Source organism: Mytilus edulis, chromosome 2 (assembly GCF_963676685.1).
Source record: "Mytilus edulis chromosome 2, xbMytEdul2.2, whole genome shotgun sequence".
Classification (NCBI taxonomy): Eukaryota; Metazoa; Mollusca; class Bivalvia; order Mytilida; family Mytilidae; genus Mytilus; species Mytilus edulis.
The window spans coordinates 80,739,581-80,756,973 of NC_092345.1; the positions used below are offsets into that span (position 1 = coordinate 80,739,581).

At 30.9% G+C, this 17,393-nt stretch overlaps 1 long non-coding RNA gene across 1 annotated transcript; it reads right to left on the reverse strand.

The window, feature by feature from the left end:
• Nucleotides 1–1,124: 1,124 nt before the first annotated feature.
• Nucleotides 1,125–15,483, reverse strand: LOC139513094 (uncharacterized). Its single transcript, XR_011662388.1, has 5 exons — nucleotides 15,219–15,483; nucleotides 9,001–9,213; nucleotides 7,560–7,686; nucleotides 6,450–6,536; nucleotides 1,125–5,477 (listed from the first exon to the last, which is right to left on the reverse strand). It is a non-coding gene; the product is annotated as an uncharacterized lncRNA (long non-coding RNA).
• Nucleotides 15,484–17,393: the final 1,910 nt, after the last annotated feature.

Genomic DNA, 17,393 nt, shown 5'->3' on the forward strand with positions numbered 1-17,393 from the left:
TATTATAGATAAAGATAAACTGTTAACAGCAAATATGATCAGCAAAGTAAGATCTACAAATAAGTCAATTTGACCAAAATTGTCAATTGACCTCTTTAGGAGTTATTGCCCTTTAAAGACTTTTTTCACAATTTGTTCATCATGTTGACTTACTTTAAAAAATCTTCTCTTATGAAACTGCTGTATCAATTTCAGCCAAACTTAGGCTAAATGAGTTTCAGAGTTTCAGAGTATCTAGTATAAATTTTATATTTCATTTCCTTGTATGTCAAGAAACATAGCTCCTATGGCTAAAATAGAACATAGGAGAAAATGATTTTTTTTTGCTTTTGAAGAAATTAGGACGATTCAAAGAACATTTAAATAAATTGAAAAGCCAAAATAATCATTGATGAGAGATTAAACCAAAAAAATTCAGGTGAGCGATTCAGGCTCTTGAGAGCCTCTTGTTTCTGTCAAATTTGTCTGTATACAGTTCTGTCTTTTATATGCCTCAGCCATGTAGTGGTATATAACTGCCCCCTCTTTTTACACAGGGTTTCCTGTAGTTTCTACCGAATATCCATAACTCGACATCTTTGGCAATGTTCCAAGCTAAAAACAAACTAAACAAGAGTGCCCATGCTGAAACGTCTCGCCCATCAACTTACTGTCTGAATTGTTTTACATTTATCATTTCAGGACCTTTTACAGTGGACTATGCGGTATGGGCTTTGTTCATTGTTGAAGGCCATATGTTGACCAATTGATTTTAATTTCTGTGTCATTTGGTCTTTTATGGAGAGTTGTCTCATTGGCAATCATACCAAATCTTCTTTTCTATAGCTTACATATTGCTATTTATAGTATTTGAAAACCAAACCAAAACACAAAAATCTATCAGTTTGACCAAGAAACCTTGGCCACCAATAATTTTTGACACATGGAAATGTATTGGAACATCAAATAATACATATTTTTTTATTGAATGTGTTGATACAATAGAGTGTTTGTTGGGTTGGGGGAATGATGGTTGAATGCTTGACTTGCAACTTTGAATAATGGTGTGTGTGACCAATAATGTCTGACTGATGTGTATTTGAATACAGATAACCTATGGCTGGTTGACTGGAAAATACAAACAATTAGAAATTTAAACTGTCTTTATTGCAAGTGCATATAATGCATAATACAATAAACAATAGAATGCAATATTAGTATGATGATTTAAATAATTAACATTCATGAATCTATATAACAATGCATATAAATATATTGATCATTTGATCATGTCATTTATCTGTATCATGATCTTAGCATTAAAGAAGAAATATGTAAAATAATGGAAAAACTAACTGAATATTGAAATACTGGGAGAGAAAAGCTGATAGAATGATCAGATATTGTTAGCTCTACTCAATAAAATAGATATTGATATATACCAAATTAGGCAAATAAGAACTTTCAAGTTTGATGCTAAATTTAGCCCGACTGTGTTTTGAATTCTTATACGATAAAATATAGAAATTGTTTTGATAGCTTTAATGTGAAACTAGGTATCATGAATTATGACAATAAAAATGACAGACAATATGTAAACCAGTACAATGAATAATCAAAAGAGCTAAATACACAAAAACACAGGCCTGCAGCAATTCCATCTACAGTAATATTGAACATCCTTTTGAAGTGGGCTCACAGGTATAACTTTTAAATATAAGATTTCGCTTTTTTTCTTCTATAAATGAACTTTATCATTTACTTAATAGAAAATTAAAATTAAATAAAGGGCTGCACTTTAGCGCATGATACGCCCATTGCTCTTTAAAATTCCCCCTTTTTTTATGAATAAAGCCCCATAAATCCAAAACTTAAAATCTGAAATTTATAAAAATTGAAAGGGAGCTTACATCAATAAATATAAACAATTCATTTAAGTTTCATGGAAATTGGTGAAAGTGTTTTTGAGTTATTGTCCGATGTGTGGATGACGGACGGACAGACGGACAACGGTATACCATAATACGTCCTGTCTAAAAGACTGGCGTATAAAAATTGGGTTACCATTCATTTAAGCTCACAATCTGCCTTGAACGAAACTTGCTTTTTTGTTCAGATACTTTTTTCTGTTGAACTATTATAATAGGAGAGAAAAAGAGTAATATCAAAATAAAATATTACAGACATTGCTTAAATTTTACAGTTGTTTAGTTCATTGTTTTGTTAAAGTACAGCTTATTTGAAAAAAATAACAAGGGAGATAATTTGGAGCTTTTTCAATGAAATAAACATATAGTCATCTGGGGCCAAAACTAATCAGTTTTATTGGTTGATTTTTGTACAATAACATAAAGAAACAACTTATAGTGAAATAATTAAAATTTGTAATGAAAAAAAGAAATGTTTAAAATTTTGCTATCATTTTGGTACCCTCTAGCCTCCTTAAGGATCTAGTTGACCTGTTTTCATTCAGGGAACATTGTTTGCATGTAAACTCTGAGTCTTTGCTCTAATACATTTTCACTTTGACTCCAATCAATACTTTGATTTTTCTATGTGATTATGGAAAAACTGTTTTTCATATGGGAGATAACTCTATATTTGACTTGATTAATAACCATACAAATACTTTGCAGTGGCACACAAACACATAGATAATATACAATGATTGTTTCTTGATTACAGTTAATACATCTTTTTTTCACAGTGAATATGTTTTATCAAAGAGTGTTTCCTATGATTTTACCAATGAGAAAACAAATAATTTAAAGTCATATAGTAAAATAAAATAACTATCAAATTTTCAAGTACAAATCAAGTACTGTAAAATACAGGTTGCTAAATATTACAATAATTTTAGAGCAACAAAATAGTACTGAAGTATATTTCCAGTACTACAGATTTTTGGTACAGACATAGTACCTATGCAAAATTACCACAATACCTTCCATAAATAGGCATATAAAACAAATATATAAATTCTCATTTCAAAATTCTTCACCTATGCATAAAAACTGATACTAATAAGTACTGATTGACATAACCAACAATTTTTTTTTTTATACTAAATATTTCAATTTTTTTTTTTATGTGGTAATGTAAGCCAAAAAGGTGTCCCATGAAATTGTGTCCTCTAGAACATTATTTCACAGTTCATCTGTGAAATTTTGTTCATGGGACAGAATATCACATTTGTAAACTATAATATAGTGTCTCCCTTAGTGAAAAATTGTCCCTAGTACTTGGACATAATTTCATGGATGCTTTATAAAAATATGTCACAAAGGACAATATTTCATAGTGTAGCTATTTTTTTCTGTCCCTAAAGAAGGGAAATAATTTAGAAATCCTTGAAATGTTTTAATCAATTAGTTAAATCATAATTGAAATTTAAATTAAGACAACACTGATGTGAACAAATGGAAAGTGATGAATATAAACAGCTGTATAATTATGTGTGTGATGGTCAATACCCTCCAGAGTTTAATAATAATTAAAGAAGATCATTTAGAAGGAAGGCAAAGCAGTTTCAAATTAAAAACAATGAAATGTATTATATACATGTTGACAAAAAAACACAAGATAAAACATTAAAACTTGTAATTCATAAGGACAAATTGAAACAAGTGGTGACGCCTCCAAGACTGAAACGTATGCGCAAGAAGAAACGGCAATCAGGCATTTATGAATATTATTCCTGACATTATTGGTCTTGTTAAAAAGGACAATTCAAAGATATTAAAACAATTCATAGATTCCAGTCCTATTGTATATTTTTACAAAAACAAATGTCAATTTTGTCTTAAATTTTTTTGTTAAATAATTTTTTTTTTGGTATTAGACAAGACTTTTATACAATATGGACATGATTTCACTATGAAAAAATGTCTAATGAAGGTCACAATAGAAAGGGACACTTTTACATAGAAGTGGACAATATTTTATAATAAAATTATGTCCTGGACCAAATTTCATAGGTAATATCTGTGAAATTTTGTCCATGGGACATCATTTCATGGGGGACTCTATTTAAACTTACAGTAACAGATAAACTTTTCAAGGGAGCTGTTTAATTGAAAGTGAAATAAGGCATTATTCAATAAGTATAGTTTTTAGGACTTTAATATCATAAATATGATTTAAGTTTTTAATAAATAATTAAAAATTTACAATAAAATAGATAAAGACTCAGTCTTTATCTATTTTACTGTAAATGTTTATCTCTTAAGTGTAAATTTTTATCTCTTAGAGATAAAAATTAACATGACAAACTCGTAAATAATAAAAAATGCTCTGCAGGGTGCAGATTTATGCAACCGCAGAGACCGAACCCTGAAAAGTTGGGGCAAGTATGGACACAACAATCAAGCCTATTAAATACAACTCTGAATTTGGAATGTGATTAAATAGTTGACACAGAATGAATGTGGTTTAATAAGAACTTAAAAATTTTGAATTGGACATTTACTTTTTATGGTCCAAAATCTAAATACATGGTTAGATTCAGCTTATCAAAGAACCACAAGAATTCAATTTTTGATGAAACCAAATAAAGTTCAAATTTGGACCCTATAGACTTCTATGTGAACCAATTTGATAACAGAGCCCAAATATCAAATTTAATTTTAGACCCTTTGGACCTTAATGTAGACCAATTTGAAAACAGGATAAAAAAAATAAAAATCTAAATACAAAATTAAATTCAGCATATCAAAGAACCTAAAGAATTCATTTTTTGTTAAAATCAAACTAAGTTATGTTAATGACCCTTTTGGCCCCTAATTCCTAAACTATTGGGACCAAAGTTTTCAAAATCAATCTTAACCTTCCTTTTGTGGTCCTAAACTTTTGTTCAAGTTTCATAGATTTCTATTTACTTATACTAAAGTTATTGTGCGAAAAACCAAGAAAAATGCTTAATTGGCCCTTTTTGGCCCCTTATTCCTAATTGTTAGGTCCAAAACTCCTAAAATCAATCCCAACCATCCTTTTTTTGTCTCATAAACATTGTGTTTAATTTTCATAAATTTCTGTTTACTTTATATACTAAAGTAATTGTGGAAAAACCAAATGTTTTCACTCTTAATAGGACAACGACAACGTAATTCCAATATACGTATTAAAATACAATACATTAACTTTTAATGCAATGAACTAGTTTAAAACAAACTTAATTAATGTGAGAAAATAGAATTCACAATAAACTAGTTAAAAAAAGTTGACAATAATATCTGTCGAGCTGATTGACCCAATAAAATAGATTTGGACAGGAAGGGACTAACTATTCAAAGACAATTTGTATTTCCATAACCAACTACGACACACCAAGTTTTTTGGGAGAGCATTCTTATTTGCATGAACTATTATATATTAGAATTAAACATCTAATTTATCAATTAATTAAAGGACTAAGTAAACAATTAAATGAATCCCATCTGTGGTTACAACGCTGTTCTGTACTTTGTTCTTTTGGCCTATACCAGCTGGTTTGTACCTATCTGAAAGCACAGAAATCAGAATCTAAACACTTTCTCTACTCATGTACATCTGATTATAAACAAAACTAACTACTGAATTAACATGATTAATAGTTCAATGAATATAGTTGCCATAATTTATATTAAAGCTAACTGATAACATACTGAAAGAAAATGTAATTTTTTTGTTTGTTAATTAAGTAATCAATTGCCATGAATTGACTGAATTCAATTATGCGCCTAGAAAACGCTTAAAACATCCCAACATCAATATATACAACCAAGGCTTCCATCTAAATAGCCATTATCATATTTTTCAATAAAATTGGTGAATATTTTTGTGATCTTGTTTTTTCTTTTTAAAGTTTCTCATATATTAAAACTAAAACAGTAAAATAACATTTAGCTTAATTAATAAAACACAAACAAGTGCCATTCTATTATGAATTATGAGATAATATCAAACAATTAATTACCGGTAAACAATATTTTACATAATTCTAAAACTATATATATTTAAGATTTAGCTATATACAAATAAGAAATTTGTTCTCATACATAAAATATTAAAGCAGGTTTTAGCAACTTCCTCATGTAGTTCTTCAGTTCTGAATAAAAATATAAACTTTTCATCAACAGGCAAGTTATAAAATAGATCATTATGCTTTGCTGCGCCACTATACAAGACAACAACAAAATAAGATAAGATCTTTGGGTTTTATTCTGGGCCCTTCATTTAAGTAGGAAGTATGCAATAATTAGATTTAAGACCAAAACCTAACAGATGTTTTTGATACAAAGTTCCACCAAAAAAATTTTGATTATGAAAATATAGAGATGTGAGATTTATACAATGTACTCTTCAAGATAAATGTAAATTAATGAAAAAGGAAATTCCTTCTTTTAGATGCTGGAAGAAAAGTAAAGCAAGTGCAACGACACCATTAAACAAAAAATCTTATGAATTTCCTAGAAAACCTATTAGAGGAATACCTCTTTTTTTGGATTGCAGGAACCATGCTGTTGGAACTGCTGGTATATTAAAAGCTGTTCAAATTCATAAACCCATAATTTCAGATACTGAAAAATATAATAACATTTACATAATCTATTAAAAAAAAATTTCTGTCAGATTTAAGTATTCAGTACATCTATAATTTTTGGAGAAAAGTTAGAAACTAAATTCAGTCTGCTGCAGTCACAATTTGTACCTACATTGTACTGCAAAAAAATACATTTAACCATTATGTTCCATTTTAGCCATTGTGGATAAGTTATTTGACATACAAGGAAATGAAATACAAAATGTATACTAGACACTCTGAAACTCATTTCGTTGAAGTTTGGCTGAAATTAATTCAGCAAGTTCAAAGGAGAAGATTTTTAAAACTAAGCAAATTAGTCGCAGTAACTGTGAGTACTCTCAGATCAGAATCTTAATTTTGTTGTTGGAATATACAAGTACTCGGCCACATTGATCCACTCTGTTTTTATTTGTATCCATCTGATGCTTTTAGTCTTTTTTAACTGATTTCTATATAGTTCGTTCTATTAGTATTTTGTACTGTTAGGTTTGGGGGAGAGTTGGAATCCCGCCAACATGTTTAACCCCTCCAAATTCTGTATGTATGTGCCTGTCCCAAGTCATGAGTCATGAGCCTGTAATTAATTGGTTGTGGTTTGTTTAAGCGTTACAAATATATTTGTTTTTTATTAATTTTTTTGTACATAAATTAGGCTGTTAGTTTTCTTGTTTGAATTGTTCTACATTTGTTATTTCTGGGCCTTTTATAGCGGACTATGAGGTCCAGGCTTTGCTCATTGTTGAAGGCTGTGCTGTGACCTATAGTTGTTAGCTTCTGTGTCATTAAGCCTCTTGTGGAGAGTAATCTTATTGGCAATCATACCACATCTTCTTTTTTAATAAATGAACAAATTGAAATTGTGAAAAATTGTCTTTAAAAGGCAATTCTCCAGAAAAAGTCAATTTAAAATTTTGGTCATCAAACCTAATTGTGGATCCTAAATTGTACTTTGCTGAACATTTTTGCCTTTTACAGTTTTGAATATCTTTATCTATATAATAATATTGAGGATAAATACCTGAAAAAAGGTTCACTTACACCACATCTTCAACTCTTGAAGGACCACCATGTCAGGTACTTTGTTGGTTTGCACGTTACTTCCTTATAAATTTCTTTTTAGGAATATTTCACTGTTATTACCAATTCTGTAATAAACATATATTTAATAAATATTACTGTAAGTTGTAACCCAACTATTTTTTGCACCATGCAATATTTTTTGCAACTTTTAAGTGTAGAATAACATCAAATTTCTGCCTCGATGACTGACTGCTCACCTGGTTATGCAAGTGACCCACGTTGACCTCTAGCGCCTTTGATTTATTCAACTGTTTGTAGTTTATCCGTCTTTGGATTGAATACTTTTTAAATATGTATGATTCTATCAAAGATAGTTAGTACCTAGTGAATATTAATTGTTGCGAATATTTAAAAAAAAAAATAGATCTTTCCTAGTAGAAATAAATATTTTTTTATAGAAAATCTGTAATCACAAAAATAAATCAATGCAAACTTCGTTAGCAAGACATGCTAGAAATGGCTTAATTTTACCACAAATCAAGTTTGAGAAATAAAAGCTGGTTTATCACGTTTATATTTTTTTGTACACCAGAGGTGCATATTTTCTCTACATAGGACTCATCAGTGATGATCAAAATAAAAAACTTTAAGGGAAAACGGTACTATTTATTCTGCCATAGGCGACAAATTTACTAACATTTTCTAAATTTACCAGTTTTTATAATAAAAACCTGGATAAAACAGTTATGTGTGGTGTTAGTACTTTATTACTGTATTCTGAAAATTGAAGCCAAATAGTATCATGACCAATTTCCAACGGAGCTTGTTTATGTTATCCATGCCCACTGTCATTTTGCACCAAATTTATGAAATTTTGGAAGCCTTTTCGAATAATTCTCTAGAAAATATTTCAATAGGTTTTAAAATTTATATGGTAAATTTACACACTGTAGTTATTCATAGATAAATAAAAAAAATAATTGTACCCTTACATCCAATCACAGCTCTTCTAATTTTACTTCCTCCACCTGTCTTGGGTATACAAAAGGCCAACCTAATTCTGGGAAAATGTAATACTACCATTTTCCCTTAAAGGGCTAAATGAAGTACAAAGTTGAAGAATATAATAACGAAATTCTCCATGTCATAGCATCTAAGGAGATAAAACTTTCAGTAAACTATCACATATTATGTTTTTTAAATTTGCAGATATTTATAAGAGAAATATGAAAAAGACCAAGAAACAGTTTTCATTGAGTTCATTCCTAATAAAATATACAATTCTGTTTAATTAATTTCCACCATTAATAAACCAGAAAGGAAATAAAATGTTTTGCAATTCAATTAATCAAATATTATCCCACATTGAAAATTTTCCAATAGTAGTGGAAGACACAAAAGCATGGGATCTCTAGTTAAGCTATACATGTACTGTATACTTTAATATGTTCTTTAAGAGGTGCAATATCACATTTCCTAATGATGCTGGCTTTTTTATCCACACATCCTCTAGAACAGACAACATCCTAGCGAATGCCAAATGGTTATGGTGGTCATATCTTCTTCTTCCAAGTAATGGTTGTTAGGTATAGATGAGTTTTTCAATGAATGTGATTCATATCTAAATACAGCTGTAGCATCATGCATGGTACCTAATAAAAGATTATTGTAAAATTGATGTCTTTGTTTCAATATACTGCATGTACTGTTGATAAATAAAAAATCATTATTATTCTTTGGATACTAATTTTCATTGATTTCGTATGTACAGGTAAACAACAAAAATCAAACATTCAGCAAGTAACAAATTTCTATAGAATTGTATCATCACTAAGCACACATTGGCCAAACCATGCAATTAAACATCCACAAACATGCAAATTTTCCTTAATCCATGAAAATTGGAACCCACTAAAAACACAAATGAATCCACAGTAATTCCTCTGAAATTGACTGAATATTATTTAGCATCTATACATGACATATATGTTCATTACAGTGTCTTTCATATTTAAAAGATAAATTAGTCTTGTTAAATGTGTCCAGACAGACAAATATTAGTAGACTAGTCATGGTTGTGTTAATTTATTGTGTAAAATGTCCATGGTTACAGAATTTACTAGCATAGTCTGATGTCAGCAACTTATGTCCCTAGACTATTTTTTTCCTAGAAACTTAATGTCAATGTCATCAAAATTCCCAGGTACAATCGTCCTTGTTCTTTTATAATCACATGAGAACCAAAAATAATGGGAAGCCACATGTAGGATTTCAAATATATCATATCTTAAATATACATTTGTTATACAATATTAGACCAAATAAACCTAGATAAATGTCTGTTATATCTGTTTTTTCATTTATTTTTTTGTACATTAATCACTGCTTTTAGTTTTCTTTTTAAATTCTTTATTTCAGAGCCTTATTACAGCTTACTATGCGGTATAAGTCTAACTCATTGTTGAAGGCCATACAGCATGTACAGGAAGCTATGGCAATGTATAAAAATTAGAATGGAAATGGGGAATGTGTCTAAGAGACAACAACCCGACCATAGAACAGACAACAGTAGAAGGTCACCAACAGGTCTTCAATGCAGCTAGAAATTCACACACCCGGAGACATCTTTCAGCTGGCCCCTTAACAACATACCCTCCAAAGTGTACACAAGAAACTAAAATGAAAATATCATACAAGACTAACAAAGGCTAGAGGCTCCTGTCTTAGGACAGGCGCAAACATGTGGAGGGGTTAAACATGTTTCTGAGATCTCAACCCTTCCCCTATACCTCTAGCCAATGAAGAAAAGTAAACGCATAACAATATGCACATTAAAAGTCCGAGTTTGATGTCAGAAGATGCATGTTACCAAAGAAAATAAATAAAATGACAATAATACATAAATAACAACAGACTACTAGCAGTTAACTGACATGGCATATATAGTTGTTAACTTCTTTGTCATTTAGTCTGTGTTGGAGAATTGTCTCGTTTGTAATCATACCACAGCACATCTCCTAATTTTAAAGTGTCCGAATTCAGAACTGATAGTAGCATAAATCATGTCTGCTGTGAGAGGGCAAACAAGGCCATTTTCCATAAATTTGATACTTCCAAGAGACATAACACTTTTTAACATAAATGGGAAATGTATCCATGGGATGATGCTTGCATATCATATAAAGTTATAAACAAAAATAACTGAAGAACAGTGAAAGTTCAAATTAGTACCTGATCTGAGTTTTGTGGTAAAAAGTATTGTGTTTAAGTTTCAGAAAATTTGTTTAAGGCAAACTTTAAAAGTAAGAGAATGGAAACAAAAAATTCAGAAATTTTTCCAAAGGAGCTTAAATCTAGAACGGTCAAGGTGACACCACCAAAATTCAAACCTAATATGTATTTCATGGTAATAAGCATTGTGTTAAAGTTTCAGAAAATTTCTTTTTAGCATTTCTTCCATTTGTAAAGGAGCTTAATTAACTCTAGAACAGGCAAGGTGACACCAGCAAAATTCAACCAGATGCTCCGCAGGGCGTAGCTTTATACGACCGCAGAGGTTGAACCCTGAACAGTTGGGGCAAGTATGGACACAACATTCAAGCTGGATTCAGCTCTAAATTTGGATTGTGATTAAATAGTTGACACAGCATAGGTTTCTGACACAGAATGAATGTGTTCTAATGAACTTAAAATTTTTGTTTTCTCTTAGAGCAATTCACTATGCTGTTGAATATTAATCCTCTCAAAAAAATGTTTGAAGAAATTTTCTTTTTTATTTATGAAATTTCAAATGAGAAAAATTGAACCCAATTTTTTTAATCACATCCCCCTTTCCCTTATTCCAAAACTAATCTCAATTAAAATTTCTAATGGAGTTTGCAACAATAACTACTCATTTAAATACATCATAAAATATTAAGATGTAAAAAAACTGCTTGTTATCACTGAATGGTAAAGATTATTTTAATTTATCAGTTGGTAGTAAAAAGTGAATATACATTGTATATTGTATATAACAAAGATTTAAGTTGATTCTGGACAAAGAAAGATAACTCCAATTAAAAAAAAATCTTGCTATTGCACAATATTTTGCAATTAGATATTTCTTGCTTACTATTCTGGACAAAGAAAGATAACTCTAATTAAAAAAAAATTTGCTATTTCACAATATTGTGCAATTAGATATTTCTTGCCATTGCGCAATACTGTGCAATTGAAAAGACTTGCTATTGCACAATACTTAATATAATAATTTTAGATCCTGATTTGGACCAACTTGAAAACTGGGCCCATAATAAAAAATCTAAGTACATTTTTGGATTCAGCATATCAAAGAACCCCAAGATTTCAATTTTTGTTAAAATCAGACTAAGTTTAATTTTGGACCCTTTGGACTTTAGTGTAGACCAATTTGAAAACAGGACCAAAAATGAAGAATCTACATACACAGTTAGATTTGGTATATCAAAGAACCCCATTTATTCAATTTTTGATGAAATCAAACAAAGTTTAATTTTGGACCCCGATTTGGACCAACTTGAAAACTGGGCCAATAATCAAGAATCTAAGTACATTTTTAGATTCAGCATATCAAAGAACCTAACTGATTCATTTTTTGTCAAAATCAAACTAAGTTTAATTTTGGACCCTTTGGACCTTAATGTAGACCAATTAGAAAACGGGACCAAAAGTTAAGAATCTACATACACAGTCATGACAGTTAGATTCCGCATATCAAAGAACCCCAATTATTCAATTTTGATGAAATCAAACAAAGTTTAATTTTGGACCCTTTGGGCCCCTTATTCTGTTGGGACCAAAACTCCCAAATCAATACCAACCTTCCTTTTATGGTCATAAACCTTGTGTTTAAATTTCATAGATTTCTATTTACTTATACTAACGTTATGGTGCGAAAACCAAGAAAAATGCTTATTTGGGTCCCTTTTTGGCCCCTAATTCCTAAACTGTTGGGACCTAAACTCCCAAAATCAATACCAACCTTCCTTTTGTAGTCATTAACATTGTGTTTAAATTTCATTGATTTCTATTTACTTAAACTAAAGTTATTGTGCGAAAACCAAGAATAATGCTTATTTGGGCCCTTTTTTGGCCCCTAAATCCTAAACTGTTGAAACCAAAACTCCCAAAATCAATCCCAACCGTTCTTTTGTGGTCATTAACCTTGTGTCAAAATTTCATAGATTTCTATTAACTTAAACTAAAGTTATAGTGCGAAAACCAAGGAAATGCTTATTTGGGCCCTTTTTGGCCCCTAATTCCTAAAATGTTGGGACCAAAACTCCCAAAATCAATACCAACCTTCCTTTTGTGGTCATAAACCTTGTGTTAAAATTTCATAGATTTCCATTCACTTTTACTAAAGTTAGAGTGCGAAAACTAAAAGTATTCGGACGATGACGACGACGCCAACGTGATAGCAATATACGACGAAAAATTTTTCAAATTTTGCGGTCGTATAAAAATGATTATATTTTGTAATATTAAACATTGTGTACAAGTTTTATAACATTTGGATGAGACAAACACAAGTAAGAGAATTGAAATGAAAAAATCAGCCTTTTTTTTCATTTTAAAGGGGCATAACTCTAGAACAGTTAAACTGAAATAACCAAAATTTAAACATGATATGTGTTTTTAAACTAGAGTATTAGGTATAAGTTTCATACTATTTGGTAAAGCCAAGCTAATTTACAGGACAGAAACAAAATAATTAGCATTTTTTCCATTTTTAAACCAACATAACTCATTTAACTCTTGAGGGATTAAACATTGTTTTTGAAGGCTGCATTTCATGTGCCAGAAAATACAACAGCTCAATGTCTATGAAGTAAGATGTCCACTCTACGATAATGTCATTTCCATAAAGACTGTTACATTTGGGATCCATTGATGAAACATGTAATCATGTTTAAAATTTAGTCTTTCATTTGAAAGATACAGCACTGAGGCGAAATGAATAAATTGAAATATGGACATAATTGACCCTCTGATACAGTCAGTATGGACATATGTGTACCTCCGGCAGCAAGAGGGTTTAAGTGATGCCAATAAAATTCAAACTTGATCTATGTTTTGTGGTAATTAGCATTGTGTATTAATTTCATTAAATTTGGATGAGGCAAACTTAAGTTGGAGAATGGAAACCAACTATGGGACATAAGGACGGACTGATGTACAGACAGATATAGTGTACATAAAACTTAATGCCTCTGCGCTACATCAGAGGCATAAAAAGTGGAACAGCCACCATTAGGCCAAACAAAAAATATTTGTCTGTTTACGGTTACCCGACCTAGTGCTGAACCTAAGCCATTTTATTTCCATCATAAAGTGAAAAATAAACTGAACTTGTGTTAAAAGTGAATATAATGTTGCCTGATACATCCTAATATTCATAATCATGAATATGATAGCTGTTTAAAGAAATTTGCGAGTGGTGTGATGAAATAACCATTTTGCCTACATTTTTTCAAATCAAAAACAAAAAAAATAATCCATTCATTAAAAATATGGGTAAACTCAGCCATGATCAACTTTGCCCACAACAAGATGAAACCGCACACTCAAAGTCGTGTCACAAAAAATAAAATGAAAAAAATAAAATAAAATGAAATTACCGACCTACCTACCCTATTTTTTTTTAAGCATGTAACCTTAAACAGACATATATATATTTTGGGCCTTATAGAACTATTCTGACATATTGTTGTTTATAACCTATAGTATAAGATTTATCTAATCTGGCATGAATTGTACCTGTCATAGAGCTAACAAGGCAATTTTTCATAAATCTAATATTTCCAAGGGGCATAACTTTTGAAAAAAAGGTTATGGGCCACCATTATAAAACATGTTCAAGATAATGTTGATACTATCCTATAAAAATTTAAGTTTGGTAAAAATCTGCCAAGTATTGTAATTGTGAGAGCTCTAACGAGGCCATTTTCCATAAATTTAATATTTCCAAGAGGCATAACTCTTTGAGAAAAGATGATTTGACACCTTTATGGACCTTGTCCAAGATTTTGCAGATATTAACTTAAAGTATGATGAGTTTTATAAAATAATCAGAGAAGAATTGTATGGCTGTAGAACAGGTCTGTTAGAGTGCTAGCAAGGCTATTTTCTACAAATTTAAAATTTCCAAGGGGAATAACTCTTTAAAAAAGTTGATTGCCCACCATTTTAGAACTTGTCAGGGATATTGTTGATATTAACCTAGAGTATAAGTTATAGCAAATGTGCTTACAATTGTACAGACCTGACTGTGAGAGCACTAACAGGACCTCAGTCTCAGAACACGACCTGACGGGCGGACGCCTGGTATTTCCATGTCCCCCCCCCCCCCCCCCCCCCCACCAACGCGTAATGAGGGGTCTAGACCATGTAGACTAGACGGTAGTGCATTACACAATAATTCTTTACACGATTATGTGTCTTTCAACACCTTATTTATTAAAATACAACCATGTCATTCCAGATATTTTTGAAAAAAATGTGTTTCTATACGATATGAAATGATCAAATGTTGATGTAGATGTCTAGGTGACGAAAACTTTTGACCATATTCTCCTTTATATTATCTATATAATAATTATAATAAATTGCAATCCTCAGAATAGGATAGCTTTACCATAAACAAATGTATGACTCTCTGCTTTATTTGGGTTCCAACCGCAGTATCAGTGATAATATGGCCGCTTCATAAACATGATGCTGTCAAGTTCCGAATGAGGACTTGAGTGCTTCCGAAAAAATATTTACTTGAAGTCTGTTGTAAAAAGCTAATAGCATACTGTACCATACTCTACCGTACATACAGTATACGTTGTTACTATTTCTAGAAGACAAATAACACTAATAACTTTCTTATTGATAAAGCAAATACTTATAGGATAGGGTGCCTTTATATACCGTCTTTCAATAGTATTTCTTTATACCTACTGTCGGTGGTTAACATAGAATTTAGTGCTCCTATATACCGTCTATCAACCGTATTTGTCTATACCTACCGGCGGTTGTTATCAAAACAAACTATTTTCAATCGACAGTCCAAAGTTTCGTATCTATACTTCACTCTGAATGACCGATGACATTTATTTGAACAGTAACATTCCCTATTCATTATTTAGTTTTCTCTCTGAACTTGTCTGAAATATTTGCGGCTGTACTGATGGCAAACAACAATCAATCAATTTCTTAAAGTACTTCTTAATCTAAATAATATATTATTTTTTAATCTAACCAGTAATATGTGATCGGTGAATGTATGTATGACAATTACGCCAATTTTGAAAAAGCATATTTTTTTTCATTTGCGCACATTGACATTTTTTAATTTGCGCCAAATTGATTCGAAAGGTTAGGTCTGATAAATTTAGATGATAAAATCAAACTTGTTTAACCAAACGCAGCAATTCAATGAACACAAGCTACAATATAGATAAATGTGTGTATAGACACATGTTGAGCTCATGGGTATCATCATTTAATCACACTTCCGGTACCCGAACATTTACTTTCATATATGGAACCGATGCCATAAAGAAAAAAACAGGCTTTAACTTATAAAAATTTTGATAAAAAAGGGGATGCTTTATTGTAGGGAAGATATCACAAGGTTGCAGTTCAACAGAAGTGTTGCATGACAATACTCAGTTAAAAAGATTTGTGCATATGCAAATGTGCTTTTTATGTCAAACTGTTACAGTCTTATTTTATAAAGTGCTACTTCAAGTGTGATGTACACTTGCAATAAACTTATCCTGCTTTCAATCCCCCTCCTCCTCCCCGTCACGTGTGAGCAAGTGGCAGGTGACAAAAGTCCAGAAGGAATATTTTTGTTATTATATAAATAAATTCTATACATCTTATATGCCTCATGACTTGTGTTTACCTGTTAATTTTTGCAAATGAAGAAAATAAATTTGGCGCAAAGAAATAAAAAAAAATAGGCGCTAATTAAGTGCAGATTGGCGCAAATGGAAAAAGCCGAAGTAAATATAATCTTTTCTCGTATCAAGATTTCAAGATTTTATTCATAACCTTAGACACATACTTGTGTACAAGAGGACAATAATATATACAACCATATTAAGATAATACATAGCGAGACAGGACAAACGAAACACAAATACATAGTATATTTTAAAAGACAATTGGTATAATTAGATTAAGTATTTTATGATTTTCTTCACGAAAATGGATAATTTCCTTTGAACTTGTACGTTACATATAGACAAGCCAGTGAATTTCTTCTTGCTTGGATTCATTACATAGTAATTTGGTACAAACTTTGATTTAAGAGCAGAAACATCAGCACTTTTACAGGTAAACAATATATGAAACTCATCTCCTATTCCCTCATCCCTCATTACATAATGTACATATTCTATTTTCCCTCGCGATTCCCGCCCATCTACCCGTCTCAATAGGTAACTTCAAATTCGAGCATCGAAGTTTAGATATGTAATATCTGTCCTTGGGTAATAATCGCAATAGATACGGTTCCAAACCCAACTCGAGTTTGAATAAAGAATAGAATTCACCCCTATCAGATCAAATTGGTGTTTTCTTTCTTTTTTTCGTTCAGTTTCATCTAGTCCATTTGTTCATTTGACTCTGTTTCCATCACGACTAGGATGCATTTTAATTTATAATGAAAAGTCGTTCAGGTTTTTGTTTTATTATATAAAAAAAGAAGATATGGCATGATTGCCAATGAGACAACTCTCTAAAAGAGACAAAGTGACACCGGAATTAACTATTAAAAAAACCTTTAACAGATCACGGTACGCTGACGGTACAG